Source organism: Pleurodeles waltl, chromosome 3_1 (assembly GCF_031143425.1).
Source record: "Pleurodeles waltl isolate 20211129_DDA chromosome 3_1, aPleWal1.hap1.20221129, whole genome shotgun sequence".
NCBI classification, from domain to species: domain Eukaryota; kingdom Metazoa; phylum Chordata; class Amphibia; order Caudata; family Salamandridae; genus Pleurodeles; species Pleurodeles waltl.
Genome location: NC_090440.1, coordinates 1,641,851,398 through 1,641,871,923, shown reverse-complemented (window position 1 = coordinate 1,641,871,923; position 20,526 = coordinate 1,641,851,398). Strand labels below are relative to the sequence as shown.

The window sequence follows — 20,526 nt, the reverse complement described above, 5'->3', positions numbered from 1 at the left end:
GCCCCTTAAGCCAGCCTTGGTGGCATCACATAAAACTGAGTGAGTGACCTCTCCAGTTCTGTTTTTTTTAAAAGTAATATTGTATTGTTTCTTTGATACAGACTCTTAAAACTTAAATCCCTCAGGGGCACCTCATTTATCATTCAAGGGGAAGGCTTGGGGGGCAGGACAGTACTCACTGGCAGCCACACAGGGGCGTGAACAGACAAGAATAGAACATATATAGAAGTCTATTGCCTTGGCAACTTGGGGGAGGAGGGAGGCATAGACCTGCTATGTATTCATTTGGGCCATAAAGAGACTAGTGTAGTAGGGATTAAGGCCAATCTGCCCTGGATTCCTCCTGTCCGGCCCTCTCTATCCAGCAATGTGTCATCTAAGTGGAAGGTTAGTCCTCTCAGATGAAAAAGTGCCACCCCTCTGGTGTTGTGTGTACACGATGCGTGGAATTGTACATGGTGCCAATAGGAGCACAGCCTCTTAACGTTCGTGGCAACAGGTGGGTTTCTTGTAGTAACACTATCACTACGTATGAGTTTAAGCAACTGAAGGAGCGCCCTGCGCTTGATCAGAGTTGAGACCCTGAATGTCGAGTGAAACTATTCTTAGAGGGGGCATATCGGCATGAGGGGCACCATTACTTCAAAACCGGGCTCCATACCCATCTCAGGTTACTTAGAAAGATATGTCTAGCTGAGAAAACCCCTTATGGCATCCTGGGGGAGACAGGTACCATTGCCTACAAACATATGTATCCATCTGAGAGGAGATCTTCTTGGGTCTCAACATGCATGTTAGAACAGAGGAACCTAGTGTAATAGGAACAAAGTTCTAAAGAAAAGAAAAAAAAAATAAAAACAATTACAGAATGGGTCATGATCCCACTATGGTCCCGAGTTGTAGAGGTATCACAGGAGGAAAAACTCAAATCTAACATTAAAGTTGATGAACATTGGAGAATAAAGGGCTGGCTCCGAAGTAGTCTTATAGAAAACCTGTCCCCCCATAAGCTATCTTAACAGTAGCTAAGTACTAGTTTGGTGTAGATTAAAATTATTGAGTCTGTAGCTGGACAAGAGCCGTAGCTCTTGGGTTCTGCCAATTCATGTGGAGGTATCGTCCTTTGAGGATAGCAGCCTGCTTTCTCTGTCTTGCTGTCGACAAAGCCTTCGGGCCTCCTTGCGTGCGGACATGGATTTCTGGAAACACCATCTGCCTCCAGCATCAGTAAGGGTGCTAGGGATGGGGTGGTGCTAGGGACGAGGTCCTGCTTGGACAACCCCACCATGGAGAGGTCATGGACTTCTCTTCCTTCTTGCAAGTCTTAAACATAACGCTTTTCCTTAATCATGAACTGGAGCCAAAATGGGCACTCCCAGCGATATGGAATCTTTTTAGGTTGAGCCTAGACAGCGCGCATGCGCTTCTTCAAGACCTGTTGGAATGAGTATAGGACTCTGCTCCTGCCTGCTGCTTACCATCAGTTGAAGGCAGCGTCCCTCTTGTTTTGCTGCCTCCCAACTTGTTTGGCAGCCGATACATCACTTCCTGTACCTGGCTGAGGCACACCGGCCAAGTACAGTTTAATTATGCCTGCATTGTTTTTCTATTGTTTGGACAGAATATTTTTTATTTCCTGCCTCTTGTGTTTGTCAGTAAGCACTCGTGTCATTGTGCGCGGGTCGTTTTCTGCTTTTGCCTTTGACTTGGTCCTTACTTTACATAATCAGTAAATAAATGTAGTTGACTTGTGTGTGTGTTTCGTACATTTTTTCCTGTGGCTTTATGTAGCGTGAAATCGACCCAGGTATTGAATCCTCAACAGCGGCTCTCCCCTCACAGCAGAAGAGCTGATGCTACAATATTCGCTGCAATCGGGGTAACTCACCCCATAATGCTTTGCAGGCATTCCTTTTACAACACATTTCTGGCCATAGCCAGTGGTGGTCCTAGGGCAATAGGACCACCACCAAAACATTTAGAATGATGTGCTTTTTCTGACCAGGCCAACTTGTGGGTCACACTAGGTTAGAGAGGGCCCAAAATAACAACCTCTTCCACCATTCAATGCATATTTTTATGGCTGGAACTTTTGTTTTTACAGCTGAGAGGAGTTTGTGTTATAAGGGCCTTGTTTGTAATAATATTCTGACGGCTTTGCTCAGCCTGCAAATGTGTAATGCACTATGCTCTCCAAGGGCTGAAGGATGATAATTGCTCCAAGGCACTACTGACTCAGTCGGCTCCACAGGGACATCCAGCCACGACCAGTGGTACTGCACCTTCTGCTGTTGACTCTACAGGGACATCTAGCCACGACCAATGGTAGTATAATGCACAAACACAGTTTATTTCTGATAAAGGTTTCATGTGCACTATGGCTAAATATTTCAGCCATTTCACAGAGGACCTGGTACTTCTCCAGCCGTTTCCAGGTTTGGGGGACATTCTCAACTTCAGAAATCAGAAGACGTTCTGGCAGCATTCTGTGACACTGTACACGGAGTGCTTTTGGCTTCACGGAATCATCTAGCCACTGCCAGTCGTACTGCACTTCTTGCTGTTGACTCTACAGGGACATCTAACCAGAGCCAGCGGTACTGCACCTTCTGCTGTTGACTCTACAGGAACATCTAGCTACCACCAGTGGTACTGCACCTTCTGCCATTGACTCTACAGGGACATCTAGTAATGACATGCGGCATGGCACCCTTGTGCCGCTGACTCCACAGTTAAATATTTAAAAGGCCTGCTAGACCTCAAAATGAATACACCATGCCCTCAAAGGGCTGATTATATGGTTACACTACAATGTTCTTTGGCATTTTTTTTTCATGTGATTATGCCCTCTAGGAGATGACTATTTGGTTACATGACCATGTTTCTTTTGAATGCTATTTTTAATGTAGTGCTCTGTAGGGGCTGTTCGGCCCATTACAATCTAATACCAAGTGTATTTAGGAATGTGCAAACCCAGTTTATTTCCAATAACAGTTTAATGTGCAGCATGGGTAAATATTTCAACCATTTCACTGAGGACCTGGTACTTCTCCAGCCATTTCCGGGTTTGGATGACCTTCTGAGCTTCTGACGTCAGAAGTTCTGGCAGCGTTCTGTGACACTGTACTCAGAGTGCTTTTGGCTCCACAGGGACATCTAGCTTCGACCAGTGGTATTGCACCTTCTGCTGTTGACGCTACAGAGAGAAGGTTAACCAAACGCTTTTTACGGATGATTTTTCTTCCAGCATCGAGTGTCATACCAGTAGCCAGGATTGGTTTGCTCATTACTCTGTTATGTTTAACCCTAGGGATGTTCAAGAAACCCAGGGGGAAGCCTTAGTTTAATCACTTAAAACAGTAAGCAAAGAATGGTTAGCTGATCTCATTAACAACGCTTCTGTCGTTAATGCCATTCAGAGTGCAGCTAGCGGCAAAGGCTTCAGGTCCAGATGGGGTCCCCACCGATTTATGTAAACATAACATTGTTTTTTGGACCCCACTATCAACTAATGTCTTCAGGCCGGCTGTTAAAGGTAACCCGAAGGTGGAAATATTATGCATTTTTATGTCAAAGTGACTTGCTTCCATTTTTGACTGTGTTTTTAGGAAGAGAAGCCACTTATAGGCCGGTTCGGCTATTAAATATTTGGATGGCTTATTCCATTGATCATTATGCATAAAAGGTCTGCTTTTATTTATGCTTAGTGTCATATTCAGTTTAAAAATGTTTATGAATATGTTGATGTCTTTGTACTTTCATTGTCTAATTGGGACCGTATAAAGTTAATGACTGACTGACTCTACAGGGACATCTAGTAACAACCTGCGGCACTGCAACCAGGTGCCACTGACTCCACAGATATTTAAAAGGCCCGCTAAGCCTGAAAATGTGTAATACACTGTGCCCTCAAGGGGCTAATTATTTGGTTACACTGCAATGTTCTATATTATTTTTTTGTAATGTGATTATACCCTCTAGGGGATGAATATATGGTTACATGACCATGTTTCTTCCAAATGCTATTTTTACTGTGGTGCTCTGTAGGGACTGTTTTGACCATTACAGTCTAATGCCAAGTGTATGAAGGAATGCACAAACAGAATTTATTTGTGATAAAGATGTAATGTGCTGCATGGCTAAATATTTATACAGTCCCAAATGCGAGGTTGTCATTATCATTTACAATGTCAAAAGCTCTAGCTCTCGCTAATGCAAGACCTATTGCATTGCAAATGCTTTTTTTATTTAAGAGGTGTCAAGTTATTTCTCAATGATCTCTTTTTCATGCAAAAATCTGGATTGAAACATCTTGGAGCAGTAAAATTTAATCTCCTCAGAACACTACTGGTTCTTGTTGGTGCACAGCTATCAGGATCTCATTCTTTAAATAAAATGATTAAACTCAAGTCAGTAAGTTGGGGGGGGGGAGGGGAGGGCAGAGTGTTTGGGGGCAGATTCCACTGTTGCGGAATTGCAGAGTAGATCCTATGTGTAGCCATCCTTAAATGGTGAATAAGAATAATCACAAATGTGTTCATCAATGTTAAACATCAACTCTGGATAATAAAACGTTTTTATTTTATCAAAGAAAACGTATAATACCTCCTTCAAATTCACCATCATTAGTTTATCCTATTAGGTAGGAAATGGACTAACTGTAACAGGGAAGTTAACTGTAAGAAATGTACCATGACTGAAGAACTAGGTGTTCCATTCCTGGTAAGCACAAATGTACCTCACCCTTAAATGCCCGTACATCTGCATGAGTGGGGTTTAGGTTTCAGCCTTATGACCAGAGTGTAAAAAACAACATGGATAGTGGCATCCTATCATAGATAGGTGCATTCTCTTTTAACACACTACCCCCTTTACACCCCACTAGTCTAGCAATAACTTTCAACATGGTTCCATTAGAAGCCCCAATCCAACAGAGCCCTTCTCCACATGGGGGAAATGGCCCAAATTCAATAATAGTTTCTCTGGTGGCTTGAGGAAAAAAAGAGGTAAACAGATTAATTGTAAATACGCTCTACATAAACGATACTGACAAACTTGAAAAAAGCAACACAATTCCATACATAGTTGATTTATGTTGAACCACAGATGTAGGGGGACCCTTTTGTTCAGAGCTCGCAGACAAATTACCTTAGGGACGAACGGCCACTGTGCTGTATTTTGGTGTTGTAGAGCTCCTAGAGTGCTGTGACTGGAGTTTTTTTTCTCTATGTGCCAAACTGTATTGCTATGGAAACAGTTTCATTTTTTTCTTTTTTGATGGCGGGGAGGGGGGGGGGGGGGGGGGAGTTACAGAGGGGCTCAGTAAGAAATGCTGCCACGTGTTCTTGAAACCAGCTTTTGATTTCTATTTTTTAATCCTTATATATCTATTTATTAAAAGAGAGAATGGTGTGGTTTTTAAAAAATAATTGGTGAGCTTTCCCACGTGCAGAAAAGGTGACCACACACACACCTACAGGAAGATGCTCACGAACTGTGAATATTAATCTCATGATTGAGAAGTTATTTTACTTTGTCACTGCAATCAAACGTGATTGAAGAAAGCATTGGGAACACACATTACCGTTTACAGAGGCATTCGAGGGACATTCAAAAAGGACATCTTTTCAACACATTATTTGTGGTTCATATTGTACAATTTAGCGCCTCCATGGTTTTCCTTTTTTTGTGGCACATCTTTGTAGGATTTAGACAAACAATAATTGCAAACTAACATAAAAGACACACCAGAAACAGTTTATAAAATAAAACCTTGTTAAAAACGCTCTGTGTGACAAAACATTCAGGGCATTTTTCTAGTATTTCCAGTTTCCTTTTCTGCTTCTACTAAATATTGCAGCAAATAAAACATGCAAGCAACACAACAGCAATAAATAGTATCAAGTGCTATTAAAACGATTAGGGTTGAACATCAAGTCATCCACGCTAAAGGAACTACTAAACAGCCTATACCCAGCACTGAATTAGAAGCATCGATTTTGATGCTTTGAAAGAGTTGAACAATTGCGATAAGACTTCCACAAACACAATAAATTGCAGTCACTGAATGCTTGCACAGATATGGTAACAAAATACATGTATTATCTAGCAGAGAAATGACTGAGGCATGGAAATCTGTCAATTATTCATCCCACAAATATTTGATGCATGCTTCTTTCAGTGTATCTAATCACCTATTATGTAGCATCTTTACACATTTAAATATCAAGTAAATACTTAAGTAGCACTTAAAATGTACATAAAAATACCTCATGCATGTTAATCACTTCAAAAACGCTGGCTTTGAAACAAAAAAGGGGCACAGACTTCATAGGCATGTTTGCCTTTCATATATTTTGAATCCTTTTCTTTTTTCAGCTGTGGAGCAGAGGTGTCGAGAGTAGTTACACCCAGCAATGAATGGAATAAAGCACTTTCCATAATGTTTCTTTCAAACAATGGAGGAAGTATTAGCTAATCTGTGGTGATTATGGAAGACAGAGGAAAAAAGTGTGAGGAACTGTGGCAATTCTCTGCACATCAAGTGCTGAAAAGACTCCATTTTATCGATATTGGTGTAAGTTAACTTTTGCTGTGATATCTTTCCCAAATAATGGGGGGTTCGCCCATCTTCCCAATGCAAAAATCCACACACTTGAAAGATGTCTGTGATCACCATAAAATACCTTCAAATTTAGAGGATCCTTAAAAATACCTTTTTGCCATCACATTCCTAATTAGGACCCTGCCAATTTTCAGTTCTTCTGTATTTTCATTTGCTTCTTTTTGCAGCTTCGAAAGGATTATCTATGTTGACATTTTCCTGTTTGTATTGCAACAAAGTTCTGCTTTTTCAGATTATGCGCAAAACCATATTCATGGCAATATAAAACAAGCTTGTAAAGTTAGTTTAGCTCTAAAAACATCTAAAAGCAAAATATTTTGCAGATGTTGTAGAGGTACAGAATGTGTAGCTGGGGCCAGCGTGGAAAATGTAAACAAGTCGTAATATCAAATTAAATTTCCCCTCGTGTAGACTGGAACCTACTTTATCCAAACAAAAACATTAATTTCACATTAATAGTGCAAAATGTAGACCTCATTTCTACTTTGCAGTTCTCACCAAGCACTAAGCCTACTATTTCACATATCAGACCCAATTCCCACATATTACACAAATTATGCAAAAGGACCATTATGTTATGCTAATTTTATTTATAAAGAGCACGATCACCCAGAGGCTTCTTGGTGATGAAAAAGAATTAAAAGAAGGGACTAAGATGCCGAACAAGAAGGAGCTTATCAGAGTGAACTTGTATAAAGAGCCAGGTTTTCAAACTCTTGTGGGACTGATTTAGATTCGGTTCAAGACGAACATTCATTGGAAGCGAGCTTCTGATGGCCGCTTCTGCTTACATTTCCGAAATTTCAGAGTGGCCAAAAGGTTTGAATGAGCCGATGTCAGATTTTGTCTAGGGGTATGATATTTCACCTCTCTGGAAATGAATTGGGGGCAAGACCTTTCAACCCCTTGAATGTCAGGCAACATATCTTAAAACAGATCCAGTGCTCAAGGGGAAGCCAGTAAAGTTTATTCAGTAATGAAGAGGTGTGTACCCATCTTGGTTGATGGTATATGAGGCACACAGCTTCGTTCTGTATGACCTGTAGTCTGTGGATAGTAATGTTAGGTAGTCCTCGGTAAACATAATGGGAGTAGTCCAATCTAAATACGAGTACTGCCATCACAACTGATTTACTTGCTTCAAGGAGGAGGAGAGGGGTAATCCTTCTAAGTAGTTTTAGCATGAATATGCATTTAGATACTACAGCTCCAATCTCCTGGTTCATAACGAAGATGCTATCAATATCCACTCCCAAGCTTCTAGCTAACTCTTTAGGTGCCGGTAACTGCCCATTTTCATGAGGCCAGTAGTCTTAGTTCCAAAGGTTGGACTTATTCTTTAAAATTACTATGCCAGTTTTGTCTGAAATAAGTTTGTTGATTCACCCTCATCCAATCAGTGATAAATCGTATCGAGTTTTGGAACTAGGTGTGAAGCCTTCCGTCCAGACGAATGAAAAATTATGAGTTGTCGGCGTAAACATACAGCCTGCAACCTCTCAGTGCTAATTCTTTAACCAAAGGCCTAATGTAGAGAATAAACATATGTGAAGATAGACAAGAGCTCTGGGTTACTCCCAGTGTTGCAGTAAAATGTACCTATTGAACAGCCCGAGTGTGGTTAAGTAAAGATGATTCAATTCACTGCCTTCTCTGCACTGTGGGCCAAGATCTTATGGTTGGTGGCGTTAAATGTTGCTGACAGTTCCAAAAGTACCAGGTCAGAGATCAGTCTTTGGTTGTCGTCCCATCATAGGTCATCGACTACAGATAGGATGGCTGACTACATGCTGTACAGCAGGCTGAAGCTTGCTTGCAAGGGATGGAAAAAATCTACAGACCTAATGTGAGCACACATTTCTTTCGCCATGTGCCATTCTAATATTTTCGCTAGGTAAGGAAGTTAGGAGATCGCCCTATAGTTCTTGAGTGTTTCAGGATCCCGACTGGGTTTTTTAAGTAGCTGAAGTACTATGGCATTTTTGAATGACGCAGATATTATGGCCTGTGCTAATGATTCCTTTGAAAGACACCTCAAAAGTTTGCTAACTAACGTGCACAAGGATTTTATCACCGCTAGGGGACAGGTGTCCTCCACAGATGGTCATCAACATGTATATTCTTTCCTCACTTATTCCTTGGAATGACACAAAGATGGTAGGATTTCTGTCCCACTTGTAGCTACTGCTACTGTTGTTTATGCTTCCTTTAATAGATTTAGTTTTGTCCAAAAAGTAGAAGTTTAGTTTATCACAAAATGCCTGATTAAGAATGAAGGTGGTTGTGAGCTTGTCTGAAGAGGATAGTTCCTTCAGGATATTATTTTTTGTTTATTATTTGCTTCTAAGATTTTGCTAGTGTAATATGGAGTATTTTACCTGCTTTCATTTCCTTCTTTATACTGAAAGTGTTATTTTAAATTTTGTTTTAGTCCATTCTTCATTTTTTCGCCCTTTTAATTCTAGTCGGTGGAATTCAAGTTTTGCCTCTTTTAGCTCTGGAGAGTAGCAGGGCCCTGGCTTAATTCAGTTTATAACATACTGTCCCTTTAGTGGGGTGTAAACATCGCAAGCATGCCTGAGCCCCAAAGTAAATAATTTTTCTGCATTGATGATATTTTCACTGAATGTGGGGTATGTTTGAGTGAGGGTAGATATTCTCCTTATTGAGTTGATGCCATTTCCATACAGTCCATTTCTTGCTTGCGGGTCACTTTACAGATGTCTATCAGAATACAGAAATTAATTAGATGGTGGTCGGACCAGATACAAGGCTGAATGACAGTATTGGATTGGTTCAAACTGAGCCTCCAGATTAAGTCAAGGTGTGTCCCTAGATGTGTGCTGGACTTGTGTTGTGGTCCAAATTCAGTCATATCATTGCCTCAGTCAATTCTGCATCTTTAGGGCTAGAGATCAAGCCTTTGATTCAATAATTAAAATCAACCAGACTACACAATCTTGAGTAATTTGTTAAGGAAGAGCAAAGGGACTCATAGAATGCTTGGGGGGATAGGGAAATGTTGCCATATAGTGGGTGGGTGGGGGACAATAGGTTAATAAACAGGCTACTGAACTGTTATTCAGTTTGATTTTTAAAAGGAGGTCTACCTCTTCCATAGGGTTTTTAAGAAGAGCGGATGAGGTGATGAATAATTGCAGCTACTCAGTCCCCTCTCTTACTGCACTCCCTATTCGTATTTACAATTTAGTAGTTCTTGGGTATTACTTTGGAGATATTAGGAAAAGCTTCCTCTTTCAGACAGGTTTCAGCAAAGAACAATATATAACGTTTGGTCTATCTTATGTTTAACTAGAGAGGGCATATTTGGGTAAGCCACTTTTAGCCAATCTGCAATCCTGTAATTTAAAGGAAGTTTTTATGTTTGAAGTTTTAAACTGGATGCTGTGGTGACACATGCTACTTATTGAAATGTGTCTAGCACATATGTCGTTTGTTTTTAAATTTAACGTCAGTGTCGGAGGAGATACTGAACATGTCATAAGTGTAGAAAAATAAAATTGGTCTTCTGAGTAACCAGGATTTTGAGCATAGTGGCTGGTACCAGCCGGGGGCAGATGGACTTCCCTTTGGCATAAATGCGCAAAATAGCTTCCCTGTGGCAAAGCCATTCACTGGTTGACCTGTGACCACAGGATGACGGTCAGGCAGAAAGTGAGTATAAAGAAAACTTAAGACATCAAATTCTAGCAAATGAAAAAATACAAGAAAGATTGCCACCGAAAAAACAATACGGCCTCAATACATCAAGTTTCACACTTGAAAAACACTTTTTAAAAAACCCAAACTCTTAAAAAGAATGCCACAGCGGAGTTCAGGATCCGCTTCAAAGTTCATTTGCTAAATTATGCTGTTAGGAACTCCTTGAGGCAAGCCAATTTGCCGCTAGACTGCTGAGTGCAAAATGGCATTTGGTCATGAAAGAAGTATAAAGAAAACTCCCACTAGAAATTCTAGTGAATGCAAAAATAAAAAAAGACTGTCACTAAAATACAAGACAGGCTTATTAAATCATGAAGCAGTGCTCAGCATCCGCTTCACCCTTAAAGCTGCATAAACAGGGCTGGGTGCATAACGTCCAAGTGTAGAAAGTTGATCTGCAGCTAAATGCCCTACATGGAAGAAACAGCTGGATGATTCTGCATGGTCCATAACTGGATGGGGCTTCAAGGAGTATGACCTAAAAAGAAACATCCTGGGGGAAAATGCAAACCAGGTGAAATAAAAAGCACAGAGCATACAGTTTTTTCATATGTTGTTCAGAATGGTGAGCTATATTGGGATAAAGAGCAAAGAGACACTTGAACACATGTATTGATAGAATTCACAGCCCAATGATACACTTTCGAAATGTTTTCATTACTATCTTTTGTTTAAAATATTGACCATTAATTTTCTAGGCACTGACGTCACTAGCACTGATCTTGGTCTCAAGCAGTGGGTAAACTGACTGGTGATGGCACTGCACATGTATGTTCAGCAGCTACTGAAGTAGGTTAGGAGAAGCACACCCTCTCAGGTGATTAGTGCGCTATACAAATCAATATAACATAACATCCTTGTAATGTTTAAATTACTAAATGTGAGAAAATAAATGTTAACAAAGATTACCAGTATTGTCAAAGGTTCCTGGAGAATATAAAGCCAACACCGGAAATCTTCTGAAACTTCAGCTCCCCCACTGACCATATCATTTTTATGTATTATCTTGCATATATTGTATTAACAATACAGCGACAATGAATATATCTTTCGGGCTTTTTTTTTCAAGCTGACCTGCTCTATTCTCACTTGAAACATTTGTTCTGCTTGCAGTGTTTTATAGGTCACTTTTACTGAGAACGACTGAAATCCGCTGCTGAATTAATCCACAATTCCTAGAGGAAATGACCTCAAAATCCTATTATACCACGTAAGCATGTTTGCAGTATTTAACATTTTTCATAACTGTAAGAAAATAGCATGTAATTTGTGCATTATTTATTGGTCTGTCTGATAAAATGTTTGGTAATCATTGGTTTGTCTGTCACTCTTGGGACTGGGATTCCACTTTTCACTGCAAATTAAATGACCTGTTGCGCTTGTCTCCTCTACGGTTTCCCAAGTTAATGCGACTTGGAAAATATTACTCGCTTTCTGATTGATTTTATTGTGCCAGCATTTCTTTCTTCCTAAAGGAGCTACTGTTGTACTGATTGTTCAACATCCAATTTTAATCTTGAAGATATAGCCAGGGTGATCAACAAAAATGAAGTGGGGCCACGGCTTCAGCTACTAGCTGGATGATCTCTCACATTTGTAAGCCACGCATTTTTTGGGAACTTTATTTCGGAAACCTTTGTCTTTAGCCACGAATTCAGCTAGAAGCTGCATAGATTGTCTTGATGCTTAGGCAATTCAAGTAAGTGTAGCAGATCCATCTTTGGTGACGTGTCTTTGAGTCCATACGTTTCTCCAAACTCCAGATACAGGACATTCTACATGAGAGATCATGAGGTTCGCAGTACACGTTAGCGCTTTCAAACTGGTCATGTACTTCAAGGGCAACTTCACATGAGGTTTTCAGGAACCAAGTAGCCACGTTCAGTGATGGAAGGCTGCAAGCTTTAATGAAGAGTTTTTATAAAAATGGCTGAATATTTTGTAAAATCAAAGCTCTAGTAAATGTATTTTTTTCCCATTCCGAGTAAAGGTTTGTACTCCACCATCTGATGAACGTGAGCTGTGACTCTGGAAGAGTCTAGGTTGCCATATGATCCTTTTCCGATAATCACCGTCATTGACAAAACAGCCCCAAGTCTCATCTAGAAGATCTGTCTCAGTCACGTTCAAAGTTTGGCCTGACCTTACCCATCTGTTGTAATTCATACATCTTTTACTTTTTTTAATCTGTCATAAGCGTTTTTGATTTTAGCCAGTTTTATCCTGTTTCGATGCCTACGTAGACTCCACTGAACTCACAAAGAGCAAAATAAATTGCCATTTTGTTATGCTGTTCCTTGCTCGCTTCCTCCTCCTTCTCCTCCTATAGATGCCTTACTTTCTGCTGTTCATTTTTCCTAACCCCGAATAAATTAGCATGGATGCGTCCTTGTTATATCAATGGTTTATTCTGTGGTTCACATACTATTAGTCACACTGGCGCTATCCAAATTTAGTACATGCATTACAACAAGCGTACAGCGAATATTATGGAATATTTCATTCAGCCAGGTTTCAAGAAGTAAACATCTGCTATATACACCATTTGTAAGACATGGCTTTGGTGGTGTTAGTCATCATAAAAGATTATACGACTTCTAATCACACCAGCCATCCTGTATTTCTGTTTTTGTATTCTCAGTAAATGTAAAATATTTTTTAACACAAAACATGTATTCCCTTCAGCTGGAAAGTGGAGATTATGGCTTCTAATATTGAAGAATTATCACTTTCAAATTACAACTAGAATATATATATATATGTTTTGGCTGTGAAAAAATCATCAGAGCGAAACGCGTTGCTGAATAAACCTTTTTCTTGGACCACGGTCCTGGAGTGCGATTTTGGTGTCCGTATATATGAGAGAGAGAGAGGAGAGAGAGGAGAGAGAGGAGAGAGAGATAGAGAGAGAGAGAGAGAGAGAGAGAGAGAGAGAGAGAGAGTGTGTGTGTGTGTGTGTGTCTGTCTGTCTCTGTGGATTGCAGTTGTGCTGCGATCCACGGCCAGGAAACACCAGTAGACATCTGGGACAAAATCTGCGAGGGGGGTTCAGCCCTTGTGGGGAAAGGGCTGCAACCCCATAGGGGGGCAATTAAAAAAAAGAAAAATGTAAAAACGTTTGTTTAAAAATCTGTGGTTTCCCTGGGGGGCCGGGCCCGCCGCCTCTCCCCCCCCCCCCCCCCCCCCAAGAGAAACCACGTCTAAAAAACAAAACAGTTAATATATATATACACATACACACACACACACATATATACACACACACAGATCACTTTTGTCAATACACGGGATCAGCCCCCTGAGAAACCACACACACACACATACACATATAAATTGAAGCTGCTTAGTCATTTCACCGCAACACGGCAGACCGGAACGGGGTAGCAACCCCCTACAATTACAATTAAATTCCTCTCACTCTTAGCGATTCGTACTCCGCCGAGTAAAACGAAAGTTCCAGTCACAAAGTAATTGCTGTAGTGAGTATTCTAATGGCACACACAAAAATCAACGCATCTTGGAAAAGGAGTTTCCTTGGTCACGAGCCTCTCGTGACCAAGGAAACTGTTTCCGAAATGCGGAAATGGATTGTTATATATGGAAAATGGCACTTACCCAGTGTACATCTGTTCGTGGCATGAGACGCTGCAGATTCACATGCTGTGCACATCCCGCCATCTAGTGTTGGGCTCGGAGTGTTACAAGTTGTTTTTCTTCGAAGAAGTCTTTTTCGAGTCACGAGATCGAGGGACTTCTCCCCTTTCGGCTCCATTGCACATGGGCGTCGACTCCATCTTAGATTGTTTTCCCCGCAAAGGGTGAGGTAGGAGTTGTGTATCTAGTAATAGTGCCCAGGCAATGGAGTAAATATGTATGTACATAATGTGTTTAAAAGTGATATATTTACAAATCTACAAATGTACAAGTCTAATTTTTTCTCATCTTAAAACGGCTACAGGCTCCCGGGGAGGTGGGAGGGCGCATGTGATTCTGCAGCGTCTCATGCCACGAACAGATGTACACTGGGTAAGTGACATTTTCCGTTCGATGGCATGTGTAGCTGCAGATACACATGCTGTGCATAGACTAGTAAGCAGTTATCTCCCCAAAAGCGGTGGTTCAGCCTGTAGGAGTTGAAGTTGTTTGAAATAAAGTCCGCAATACTGCTTGTCCTACTGTGGCTTGCTGTGTTGTTAACACATCCACGCAGTAATGCTTGGTAAATGTATGAGGCGTAGACCATGTGGCTGCCTTACAGATTTCAGCCATTGGTATGTTTCCTAGAAAGGCCATGGTAGCACCTTTCTTTCTAGTTGAGTGTGCCTTTGGTGTAATAGGCAGTTCTCTTTTTGCTTTTATATAACAGGTCTGAATACATTTAACTATCCATCTGGCAATGCCTTGTTTGGATATTGGATTCCCTGTATGAGGTTTTTGGAATGCAACAAACAATTGTTTTGTTTTGCGAATATGTTTTGTTCTATCTATGTAGTACATTAGTGCCCTTTTAATGTCTAATGTATGTAATGCTCTCTCAGCTACAGAATCTGGTTCTGGAAAGAATACTGGGAGTTCCACAGTTTGATTTAAGTGGAACGGTGTTATGACCTTAGGTAAGAATTTAGGATTTGTTTGTCGAAACTACTTTATGTTTATGTATCTGAATAAATGGTTCTTGTATAGTAAATGCTTGTATTTCACTTACTCTTCTGAGAGATGTGATAGCTATCAGAAATGCTATCTTCCATGTTAAGTACTGTATCTCACATGAGTGCATGGGTTTAAAAGGTGGACCCATAAGTCGTGTTAAGACAATGTTGAGATTCCACGAAGGAGCTGGTGGTGTTCTTGGTGGGATAATTCTTTTCAGACCCTCCATAAATGCTTTTATGATTGGGACCCTGAATAATGAAGTTAAGTGCGTAATTTGCAGATAAGCTGAAATTGCGGTGAGATGTATTTTTATGGATGAAAAAGCTAACTTTGACTTTTGTAAGTGTAGTAGGTAACTTACAATGTCTTTAGCAGATGCGTGTAATGGTTGAATGTGATTATTATGGCAGTAATAAACAAATCTTTTCCACTTATTTGCATAGCAATGTCTTGTGGTTGGTTTTCTAGCTTGTTTTATGACCTCCATACATTCCTGTGTAAGGTCTAGATGCCCGAATTCTAAGACTTCAGGAACCAAATTGCTAGATTCAGCGATGCTGGATTTGGGTGTCTGATCTGTTGTTTGTGTTGAGTTAACAGATCTGGTCTGTTTGGTAGTTTGATATGGGGCACTACTGAGAGGTCTAGTAGTGTTGTGTACCAAGGTTGTTGTGCCCAAGTTGGTGCTATTAGTATGAGTTTGAGTTTGTTTTGACTCAATTTGTTTACTATATATGGAAGGAGTGGGAGAGGGGGAAAAGCGTACGCAAATATCCCTGACCAATTCATCCATAACGCATTGCCCTGAGAGTGAGCCTGTGGGGACCTGGATGTGAAGTTTTGGCATTTTGCGTTTTCTTTTGTTGCAAATAGGTCTATTTGCGGTGTGCCCCACATTTGGAAGTAAGTCTTTAGTATTTGGGGATGAATTTCCCATTTGTGGATCTGTTGATGATCCCGAGAGAGATTGTCTTCTAACTGGTTTTGAATTCCAGGTATGAACTGCGCTATTAGACGAATGTGGTTGTGAATCGCCCAATGCCATATTTTCTATGCCAAGAGACACAACTGTGTTGAGTGTGTTCCTCCCTGTTTGTTCAGATAATACATCGTTGTCATGTTGTCTGTTTTGACAAGAATGTGTTTGAGGGTTATTATAGGTTGAAATGCTTTCAGCGCTAGAAATACTGCTAGGAGTTCTAAGTGATTTATGTGAAACTGTCTCTGCTGAGTGTCCCATTGTCCTTGGATGCTGTGTTGGTTGAGGTGTGCTCCCCACCCTATCATGGAGGCATCCGTTGTGATTACGTATTGAGGCACTGGGTCTTGAAAAGGCCGCCCTTTGTTTAAATTTATAGTGTTCCACCATTGAAGCGAGGTGTATGTTTGGCGGTCTATCAACACTAGATCTTGAAGTTGACCCTGTGCTTTGACCATTGTGATGTTAGGCACTGTTGTAAGGGCCGCATTTGCAATCTTGCGTTTGGGACAATGGCTGTGCATGAGGACATCATGCCTAGTAGTTTCATCACTAATTTTACCTGTACATTTTGATTTGGGTGCATGGCTTGTATTACGTTCTGAAATGCCTGTACCCTTTGTGGACTTGGAGTGGCAATCCCTTCTGTTGTGTTGATTGTTGCTCCTAAGTATTGTTGTATCTGACACAGCTGTAGGTGTGATTTGTTGTAGTTGAGTGAGAAACCTAGCTTGTGAAGGGTTTCTATAACATACTTTGTGTGTTGTGAACACCGTTCTTGGGTATTGGTTTTGATTAACCAATCGTCTAGGTACGGGAACACATGTATTTGCTGTCTTCTGATATGAGCTGCCACCACTGCCAGGCATTTTGTAAAAACTCTTGGCGCTGTTGTTATCCCGAACGGCAACACTTTGAACTGGTAATGTACCCCTTGGATTACAAACCTTAAGTACTTTCTGTGGGAAGGATGTATAGGTATATGGAAATACGCATCCTTGAGGTCTAGTGTTGTCATGTAGTCTTGTTGTTTGAGCAATGGGATCACGTCTTGCAGTGTCACCATGTGAAAGTGATCTGATTTGATGTATATGTTTAATGTTCTGAGATCTAGTATAGGTCTTAGAGTCTTGTCTTTTTTGGGTACGAGAAAGTACAGGGAGTAAACTCCTGTTCCTTTCTGATGAATTGGTACTAGCTCTATTGCCTCTTTTTGCAACAACGCTTGGACCTCCAGTTGTAAGAGATCCATGTGTTGTTTGGACATGTTGTGTGTTTTCGGTGGGACATTTGGAGGGAATTGAAGAAATTCTATGCAATAACCATGCTGGATAATGGCTAGGACCCACGTGTCTGTTGTTATTTCTTCCCAGTTGTTGTAGAAATTGGTTAGTCTCCCCCCCCCACTGGTGTCGTGTTGGGGATTTGTGACGTTGAAGTCACTGTTTATTTTGTGGAGTTTTGGGGCTCTGGAACTTCCCTCTACTCTTTGGGAACTGTCCTCCTCTGTATTGTCCCCTAAAACTTCCCCGCTGATATTGACTTTGATAAGTGGGTCTTGTTTGTGAGGGTTCTGTGCTCGGTCCCCGAAACCCCCCTCGAAAATGTGTTTTCCGAAATGTGCCTCTGCTCTGTGGGGAGTAGAGTGCACCCATGGCTTTGGCCGTATCTGTGTCCTTTTTAAGTTTTTCTATGGCAGTGTCCACCTCTGGCCCAAACAACTGCTGTCCGTTAAAGGGCATATTCAGGACTGCTTGTTGTATTTCCGGCTTGAATCCTGAGGTTCTTAGCCATGCGTGCCTCCGTATGGTCACTGCTGTATTTACAGTCCTAGCAGCTGTGTCGGCTGGATCCATTGCTGAACGTATCTGATTGTTCGTGATACTCTGGCCTTCCTCCACCACTTGTTGTGCTCTTTTTTGGAACTCTTTGGGCAGGTGTTCTATGAAATGTTGCATTTCGTCCCAATGAGCCCTATCATATCGCGCCGGCAATGCGCCATTGGTTGGCTGCCTGTGCCGCAACCCTTTTCCCCGCAGCGTCGAACTTGCGACTTTCTTTGTCTGGAGGTGGGGCATCTCCTGAGGTGTGCGAGTTCGCCCTTTTACGAGCTGCCCCTACTACCACCGAGTCTGGTGTTAATTGCTGCGTGATGTACACAGGGTCTGTTGGTGGCGCTTTGTGTTTTTTCTCCACCCTTGGAGTTATGGACCTGCCCTTCACAGGCTCCTGAAACACTTGTTTGGAGTGTTTGAGCATTCCTGGTAACATAGGGAGACTCTGGTACTGGCTATGTGCAGACGACAGTGTATTAAAGAGAAAGTCAGCTGCTCTTGACACCACCTGTGTGTAGGCAGTGCTGTCCTCAGGTGGTGACGGTCTTGCTGGATAACTGTCAGGACTGTTATCAGGTACAGGCGCATCATAAAGATCCCATGCGTCGGGATCATCCTGACTCCTCCCTGTGCGAGTTGGGGACTGCATCATTGGTGGAGTGGCTACTGGTGATAGTTGTGGTGAGCGTTGTGGAGATGGTGGCGGAGTCACTTGTCTTGCCACCTTTGCCTGTGGCTGCTTGTCTTTCTCTTGGAAGGCAAGTTTTCTTTTCATTCGTATTGGAGGGAGAGTACTGATCTTACCTGTGTCTTTTTTAATGTGGAGCCTTCTTTGAGTGTAATCTGGCTCCACTGTCTCTAGTTCCTGTCCGAATCCGTGTCCTTGCATCTGTGAGGACAGGCCCTGTTCCACGGTGTAGTAACCCGATTTTGGTTCCGAGGCCGGATGTTTCGGTACGGAAACTTTTTCGGCTCCGAAGACACTGTTTAAATTTTCGGCGTACTGATCTCTCGATGCCGACTCATTTCGGTGCTACCCTCTCGGTGTCGAGATTGCTCTGACCCGGTGTCTCGGGGTCGAGTCTGCTCTGTGCCGGTATCTCGACCGGAGTCGGATGACTTCGACACATGCATGCCCTTTTTCGGTGCCGATGGTCGGTCACCTATTTTTGGGGTTAAGCCATGGTCTGCTGGCGGTGGCGTCCCCTGGGCTTTAGCGGTTTTTCCGTGAGTTTTGTGTTGTGACGTCTTACTCACGGTTTTCGGCGTCTGTTCGGGATCGACCTCGTCCGAGTCCGAATCCGCAATGGAGAAGGTTTCTTCCTCCAAGTGTCGTTGTCCTGCTGGCGCCGACGCCATTTGTAGTCTTCTTGCTCTTCGGTCTCTTAACGTCTTCCTCGACCGAAACGCTCGACAGGCCTCACAAGTATCCTCTTTGTGTTCTGGAGACAAACACAAATTACAGACCAGATGCTGATCTGTATAAGGATACTTGTTGTGACATTCGGGGCAGAAGCGGAATGGGGTCTGTTCCATTAGCCTTGAAGACGCACGTGGTTGGGCCGACCAGGCCCCGCAGGGGAATCGAAAACCCCGAAGGGCCACTGGAGCTCTTCCGAAATTGGTGTCGATCTGTTGTAACTAGCCCGATACCGAACGCAAACAATACCGTCAAATTTTCCGAGAGTTTAACTAACTTTCCGAACCGAGACGCGGAGCGAAAAGGAACACGTCCGAACCCGATGGCGGAAAGAAAACAATCTAAGATGGAGTCGACGCCCATGTGCAATGGAGCCCAAAGGGGAGGAGTCCCTCGATCTCGTGACTCGAAAAAGACTTCTTTGAAGAAAAACAACTTGTAACACTCCAAGCCCAACACTAGATGGCGGGATGTGCACAGCATGTGTATCTGCAGCTACACATGCCATCGAACATATATATATATATATATATACACACACACACACACACACACACACATATATACTTTTAGGAAGCAATAAAAATGTCAAGATAACTTGTGATTATGTTCCTGCTAATGAAAGATCAGACTTTTGTCCAGTGGCAGTTTTGATGCCATATAGTAGCGCAGAAGGTATGTGCCTGCTGCAAAGAACAGATCTGTATTTTATGCGAATAGCTGAGTGGATCGGTAAAGCCAGCCATTACCAGCACTTTAAAACAAATGAAATATAAATATGAGAGGGGCTATGGAGAGATGAAGGTCACTTTTGCTGGGTGGTTGTGAGGGAATCTGAGGAGAAGGTTATGGGAGCGGGAGCACCAAAAAAGATGGTCGGACTGAGCGCCACCAGTGCTAAAGGTTGTGAAGATGGGTATGTGGCAAGGTGAAGTAATAGTGTGTCTCTTGTTTTTTCCAGTGTCTTCAGAGAAACTCCTGAATGAGGGACAAAGCCAAGGTAAGGTGATTGACATTTACTGTTGCACACATCACACATGCACCAGCAATTCTGTAAGCATATCAGCCTTCTAGGTAGGCTAGTATTTTAGAGGAACAGTTAAGCCAGACACAGAGGTTGCATCTCGGATGACTGCTGCTAAAGCCACAACTAGGTTTATGGAGGACAGCACTGAGGCAGGATCAGAGACTCAGACAGCAGACACTGAAACCGCATCTGAGGGATAGGACAATGGAGCAGAATCTGGGAGTGATTTTTCAGTCAGCAGAGTCCCATCCGATGACTCCACTT

General features: G+C 42.0%; 1 protein-coding gene and 1 long non-coding RNA gene across 3 annotated transcripts in view; one reads left to right on the top strand and one right to left on the bottom strand.

The window, feature by feature from the left end:
- LOC138285428 (uncharacterized) overlaps positions 1-11,547 on the top strand; it is a 264,408-nt gene extending 252,861 nt beyond the window's left edge. The window contains exon 3 of the long non-coding RNA XR_011201593.1: positions 11,462-11,547. This is a non-coding gene — a long non-coding RNA (uncharacterized lncRNA). The remainder of the gene's footprint in view (positions 1-11,461) is intronic.
- The window catches only part of HAT1 (histone acetyltransferase 1), a 290,158-nt gene that overhangs the window by 13,513 nt on the left and 256,119 nt on the right, over positions 1-20,526 (bottom strand). The window lies entirely within an intron of this gene.